The sequence below is a fragment of the Aethalodelphis obliquidens genome, unplaced genomic scaffold (assembly GCF_003676395.1).
Source record: "Aethalodelphis obliquidens isolate GAN/ISIS:26980383/991018 unplaced genomic scaffold, ASM367639v1 scaffold11, whole genome shotgun sequence".
Lineage (NCBI taxonomy): Eukaryota > Metazoa > Chordata > Mammalia > Artiodactyla > Delphinidae > Aethalodelphis > Aethalodelphis obliquidens.
In genome coordinates this window covers 38,685,592-38,693,087 of record NW_020837955.1, presented here as the reverse complement: position 1 = coordinate 38,693,087, position 7,496 = coordinate 38,685,592, and positions in this window count along the sequence as shown.

Here is a 7,496-nt window from a genome sequence, read left to right as displayed (position 1 = left end):
CCTGTCTCAGATTTCCTTCAAAATGATCACAACAAATGTTGCCAGAGCCTGAAATTCTTGTGATGTCTTTAATGGGCTCGTGATTGTTCCTTTACAGGTAAAGCCGGGGTGACCCTGTGTTGGTACAGTGAACGGCCTCTCAGGTGTGCTGACAATGCCGTTGTTAGTGAATAATACAAAATGCTTCTCTGTGCACTTGGGCAGCACTCCAAACCCCAAACGCCTTCTTTGTCAAAACAGAAACATCACCCTGAGTTTTTTGCTGCTGAACAAAGTCTAGATTCTGGAAATGGACAGTTGCACCCAATCATAGGAGAATGCTCCCACTGGGTGCCCTCTTCAGTGGAAGACTTGCAGCTTAATCCATTTGGGGGGCCAGGTTCTTCCCTCTGGTCCCCACTCCTCTGGGGACAGGCCCTTGAGGAGGTGCCACTGTCCAATCCCTGCCCACTTGGGCTATCACCTCACTTCCATGCCTCTGTGCGTGGGAGGCACCACCGCACACGCTGGCGCTTACAGAACGGACAGTGCCGGCCATGGGAGTTTCTAAACCTGCACTGTTGGCAGTGGCTTTTTTTTTTTTTTTTAAGATTTATTTACTATTTATTTATTCATTTAATTTATTTTTGGCTGCATCGGGTCTTAGTTGAGGTATGGGGGATTTTTCGTTGCGGCGCGTGGCCTACTCTCTCTAGTTGTGGCGCACAGGCTCCAGGGCGCGTGGACTCTGTAGTGTGTGGCATGCGGGCTCTCTCGTTGAGGCGCGCGAGCTCAGTAGCTGTGGTGCACAGGCTTAGTTAGTTGCCCCTCGGCATGCGGGATCTTAGTTCCCCCACCAGGGATCGAACCCACATCCCCTGCAGTGGAAGGTGAAGTCTTAACCACTGGACCACCAGGGAAGTCCCGGCAGTTGCTTCTTATATTTACTCTCTTTGAAGCTATGACTCTGAAAAGACGTCTGGAGGGTTTGGATTGGAAAAGAAGATGATACTGACTACACTCTGCTTTGCCTTCATTCTTCTTTTTAATTATAAAACTAATGTGTACACTTTTTATATAGAAAAGTATAAAAAGTACATAAAGTAGGGGCTTCCCCCTGGTGGCGCAGTGGTTGGGAGTCCGCCTGACGATGCAGGGGACACGGGTTTGTGCCCGGTCCGGGAGGGTCCCTTGTGCCACGGAGCGGCTGGGCCCGTGGGCCACGACCACTGGGACTGTGCGTCTGGAGCCTGTGCTCCGCAACGGGAGAGGCCACAGCGGTGAGAGGGCCGCGTACCGCAAAAAAAAAAAAAAAAAAGTGGTGCATGTCCACCTCAGGGAATAGAGAGAAACACACAGAAATACATAAAAGTCAACTCAAATCTTGATGCCCCAAAAATGACCCCTGTTCACATTTTGATATGTATCTTCTAGTCTTTATTCTATGCATATATGCCTAAATTATTGCAAAATTGGGATCACACTATAGTTCTAAGTTCTAAGGTGAATTTTTAACTTAATATGTCATGACCACTTTCCGATGCCACTAACTATTCTTTTATGACAAAATTCTTGTTGGCTACAGAGTATTCCATTGGGTGATTTATGATCATTTGTTCATCCAGTCCCCTATCGCGGAATATTTAAGTTGCTTCTATTTTTTCATGTTGTACATCACACTGTGACAAACTATGTGTGCAAAAGTCCTCGAGAGCTTCTCAGGATACATTTCCAGAAATGGAATTCTTTGGAGGAGGCTAGAAACATTTTTGAGACTTTTAAATCTTTTTTATTTCTTCTTGTACTTACAAACACATAACATTGATTTCTTTTGTTTGTTTGTTTGTTTTTTGGTTGCACTGGGTCTTCGTTGCTGCATGTGGGCTTTCTCTATTTGCAGTGAGCAGGGGCTTCTCTTTGTGGTGGCTTCTCTTGTTGAAGAGCATGGGGTCTAGGCGCACAGGCTTCAGTAGTTGTGACACGAGGGCTCAGTAGTTGTGGCTAATGGGCTCTAGAGCGCAGGCTCAGTAGTTGTGGCGCACGGGCTTAGTTGCTCCGCGGCATGTGGGATCTTCCTGGACCAGAGATCAAAGTCGCGTCCCCTGCATTGGCAGGCAGATTCTTATCCACTGCACCACCAGGGAAGTCCCAAACACATAGCATTTAATTTACATGGTTTAAATTAACCATCTCAAACATTTTTGTGTCCAGTTCAGGAAAGTATATTCACATTTTTGTGCAACAAATCTCTAGAACATTTTCATCTGGCAGAACTGAAAACTCTGTATCCACTAAACACTATTTCCTCCTTCCCCTCCCCCTGCCCCCCAGCCCTTGGCAACCCTCTTTTGACTTAGTGTTTTATGATTTTGACTACGTTAGAGATTTCAAATGAGTGGAACCATACGACATTTGTCCTTTCATGACTGGTTTGTCTCACAGAGCATAATGTCCTCAAGGTTCATCCATGTTGCAGCGTGTGTCAAAATTTCCTTCCTTTTTAAGGCTGAATAATATTCCATTGTAAGTATATACCACATTTTGTTTATCCATTCATCCATCAGTGGACACTTGGGTTGTTTCCACCTCTTGGCTACTGTGAACAATGCTGCTATGAACATGGGTGTACAAATATATCTTCAAGGTCCTGCTTTCAATTCTTTTTCTTTTAATTTTTAAATTTTATTTTATTTTTATACAGCAAGTTCTTATTAGTCATCAATTTTATACACCTGCTTTCAATTCTTTTGTGTTAAATACCAAGAAGTGGAATTGCTGGATCATAATTTTTAAATTTTTTTGAGGAACCTCCATACTGTGTTCCATAGTGGCTGCATCATTTTACATTCCCACCAACAAAGCAAAGCACAGGGGTTCCAATTTCCCGACATCCTCACCAATACTAGTTTTCTGTTCTTTCAGAAGTGCCCATCCTAATGAGCATCAGGCAGTAGGTCACTGTGGTTTTGATTTGCATTTTTCTAACGTTGAGATGTTGAGAATCTTTTCATATGCTGGTTGGTCATTTTTTGAGACTTTTAATACATATTACTAAAACTTCCTCCAGAAAGTGAGGCCAGTTGAAACTCCCACCAGCAATGTGAGAGCAATTTTCCTTGCTTCTAGATAACGTTCTGTGCCCCTCAGGTTTTAAACATTCCCCAAATGATGTAGGTGAAATACTAAGCAAGCCGTTCGCATTTGCCTTGTGATGGTAGCAACCAAATGCTATCTTTGAAGATAAAATTTCCTTGATCTGGGCAATGCTGACCTCAATTTTCTGCTACCAGTAACACTGGGATCCGTCTTTGTTTTGTAGGGCTTTTTCAGAATCGTTTTCTTGTTCTAAACAGTTGCATTGCTCCTGAGTTTTATCATTAAGATTTAAATGGCCCTTGGATTTGGGGCATTTTGAGCATTCACACCAAAGATTGCTCCAGAAAGAGGTCCTCAGGTTTGAGTGACAAGCTTAAGCAAATTTTGCCTTGTTATTCTTGGTCCTCCACCCCGGGGCCCATTGTCTCTCTCTCTTATTCCTGCCAACTCCTCCATAATACAGTAAAAATCAAAGCCTCGAGTAATAGGAGGTTATTTACAAGTGGTATTCTTTTTTTTTTTTTTTTTTTTTTTAAAGTAGAGCGGTTCCTTGTTAATAAATGAAATTTATTGAATACTCTTTAGAGAATCCTCATGAGTAGCAGAGGCTGGACAGTCTGTTCCCAGCCACCAGTGGTGACAAGATGAAAAAGAAAATGGCTCTCTGTTGGTTACTACTGTTCCTCCCAAGGAACCCTCTTTTGCAAATTAGAGTTTTGCACATTTCCCAAGTGCATCTTCATGTGAACGTAGAAGTTACGACCACTTTTCAGTCTGGCCATTCACTAGGAGCTCTGTCCATACCCACCTGAGCCAAGTGAGCGAAGCTACTTCCAGAATGTGGCCAAGTACCAGGCTTTCCCTGATGGGTATTTCCAGAAATGGCAGGGTTGGAGGGTGTAAGACCCCCCCAAGAGTTCGTAAAATCACTCAGTGACTTGGTAACAGGCAAGGGCTGTAAGGAAAGGCCAATCACCAGTTTCCATGTTATCAGCAAACCTATCATGTATTTATTGGTCCCAACTCATCATGAAAAAATACGTGAGTCATATTATGGAAATTCATACAAAATATAAACACTGCACAAGGACTCTGGGTGTCAGAGTCCCACCAGAAGGCAAAGGCACACTCCAAATGGGATCATCTGAGGAGGGTTAATTTTTTAAAATGTGGGTGCAGGGAAGCCCCACCAGCTAGTGCAGCAACCTGGGGCTAGCAGAAGCAGAGCTGTTATCACCTCTAGGCCGAAAGGGTGGGGAAAGGAAGAAGTTACTAGAACACAGAAAGAAAGATGTGTAGAGTGTCACAGGGAACCTTGAAAGGAATGAAGTACTGATACATGCTACTACAAGGAGGAACCTTGAAAACCTTATGCCAAGTGAAAGAAGCCAGACCAAAGGCCACTTGTTATATTACTCCATTTATAGGAAATGTCCAGAACAGGCAAGTCCATAGACACAAAAAGTAGATTAATGGCTGCCTAGGGCTGGAAGGGAGGAATAACGAGTGACTGCTAATGGGTTCCAGGTTTCTTTTTTGGGGTGATGAAAGTGTCCTGCAATTAGATAGGGATGATCATTGCACAACCTTACAAATATACTATAAGCCACTGAAATGGTACTTTTTACAGATGGTGACATTTATGGTATGTGAATTATGTCTCAATAAATATTTAAAAGCAGGGCAGGAGTGTGGCCTTAGGTGAAAGGCAGTCAGCCCAAGGCAACTGAGTAAGGGTGAAGGGAGGAAGGAGGGGAGGGAAGGGAGACAAGGGGACAAATACACTGACCCCCCTTTCCTCCCTCCCTCTGGTTGACTATGGCTCCCCATTGGCCAAACCCAACTAGAAGTCAGTGAGTGAGCAAATATTGGCGTAGTCCATAGTGGTCAGCCTCCAAGACAGACGGCTGGGTGGGAAAGGATGCAGGGTGGATCTGGAGGGCAAATGGGAGTCCTCTGGAACACCAGAGTAAGAGGAAAATAAGAATCTGTAAATGAAATGAGGCTAGGACTAATGAGAGTATATAAAATATGTCCTGTAAGATACTCCCTCATTGCTAGAGTTAGTACAGACCTGGGGTATGAGTTTCCCAGCAGCTAGCACAGAAAGGGAAATCTACCAGAAAGGAGATGTGGGGTGTCCATTAGGTAAAAAGAAGCTCAAGAGGAAGACATTCCACTGAAGGATGGGCACCATGTATGCTCTCTGTTTACTAGGTTGCTGTGACAGTGTGGGGAAGATGCCAAAGGGAAGTGGGCAAAGAATTTGCTGCTCTTCTTTTCCAGCTCAAGAGTCATAAAGACTTCCCTCCCTACACTCAGCTGGTCAGTTGCTGCTCCCTTCAGAAGTCTTCTCAACGCCACAAAATCGCAGAATGCCATGCTGCACTAAAAGACAGTCCAGTGCACTGTCCTGGGCTCGGTCCTGGGGTCAGACCACTTGAGTGTAAACCCCTGTTCTAACAGTTAATACTCTATGACCTGTAGAAATGGACTTAATCACCCTATGCCTTAGTTTCTTAGCCTCTAAAATGGGAATAATTAAAATCCACACTGCATAGGGTTGTTGTAAAAAGTAAATGAAATCTTGCGTGACACACAGTAAGGGCTTAATAAATGTCTAGGTTGACTCTTGACTCTAAGGATGATATGAGTTGACAAGCCCTGCACCACTATCTCATTTCATTTGCTTATTTTCATAGAAAAGGAAAAGGAGGCCCAGAGGGACATGATCTATCCAAAATCACATGATCAGAAAAAAGACAAAGTCAGAAAAAGAACCCAGCTTCCTATCTCCCTGCGCCACAGTCATTCACAGCAGTGGCTCCTGTGTTTGTATTTTGCCTGGGAACAGTCTCTGGGCAGCCCATTTGGACTAGAGAAAGCAAAAACCTCAGAACCCAGGTTGTGCTGTGCATGTAGGAGGCATTCAATAAATGCTCCTATGAACTCTTTGAGGGCAGGGTCTGTGCCCAAACCTTCCTTGTCTCCCTGGAACCTGACATAGGAGTCTGGCATAAATTAAGTGCTTAATAAATATTTTACATGTATTAATTATTAACATCTGAGACTATTTATAAACAGTTATGTGGGAAAAGCCCAGTTGGGATTATGGCCTGTATCAGAGGTTACATTCTCAGCCCGCTTACAAAGAGCCATGTCAAAACACGGCTGCAGTCCACCCAGGAAGACTGGCTTCCTCATAACGACATAAAAGTGAAAATGCCATTTAAGGTGACACGTGAACTGACCCCACAGGTACAAATTATCCTCTGGCCTGAGCTTACTCATTCTGCCAGTTGATCCAAGAGAAAAAAACCAAGCCCCCAGGCCAAAGTGTTATGCATTTATTTTACATAAAATGCATCTCTCCATCTCTAGTGGGTAGCGTTGTATATGTCCAAACGATACGTTAAATTCTAACCCCTGGTGCCAATGAATGTGACTTTGCTTGGAAATGGGGTGTTTGCATATGTAGCCAAGTTAAGATAAGGTCATATTGGATTAGGGTGGGCCCTGACCCCATGACTGATATCCTTATAAGAAAACAGAGATACAGATACAGACACATAGGGAGACTGAGGCAGAGATTGGAGTGATGTATCTACAAGCCAAGGATTGCCAGCAACCACTAGAAGCTGGAAGAGACAAGGAAGGATCCTCCCCTAGAACCCTCCGAAAGGGCGTGGCCCTGCCAATACCTTGATTTCAGATCTCTGGCCTCCAGAACTGTGAGAGGGTATTTCCCTGATGTTTTAAGCCACCTGGTTTGTGGTCCGTCGCTGTCACACTTGCTCTTACATTTCCTGTCAATTTCTACTGAATGGGAAGCTCTGGATGGGTAAGAGAGGAAGTTATACTAACAGCCACCACTTAGTGACCTCCTATTATGAGCCAGGCTCTGAACCAGATGCTTCCACAATTTTTCTCACTGACTCCTGTCACTAACCCTATGAGCTAAGCGCTCACTTATTTGTTCAACACATGTTTATAGAACACCTACTACTGAGACCGTCTTAGCATGAGTTTCCCCAGAAGCAGAACCTCAAACAAGGTCTTGGGTGCAGGAGGTTTATTTGGGAGGTGATCCCAGGAAGCAGGAGGGAGCATGTAGGGAGTGGGAATAGGGCAGCAGGAACTCAGTCAGCCTGGGAGCCCTGAGGAGTATACAGAGCACGCTGCAGAACTCTCTCCAAGGAGCTGGAGTTCGGAGCATTTGCCCCCTGCTCCGGCCCCCACTTACGACCGTCACTCGTGGAATCCACCCTCACCCCACACACACTTTATTTCTCCTGACCTTCCAGGCTGTACCGCAGTGCAGGTGAAGGCAATTCTTGGTGTTGGAGAAGGCTCAGGGCAGAACACGGAAAGTTGTGCCGTGTGTGTGTGTGTGTGTGTGTGTGTGTGTGTGTGTGTGTGTG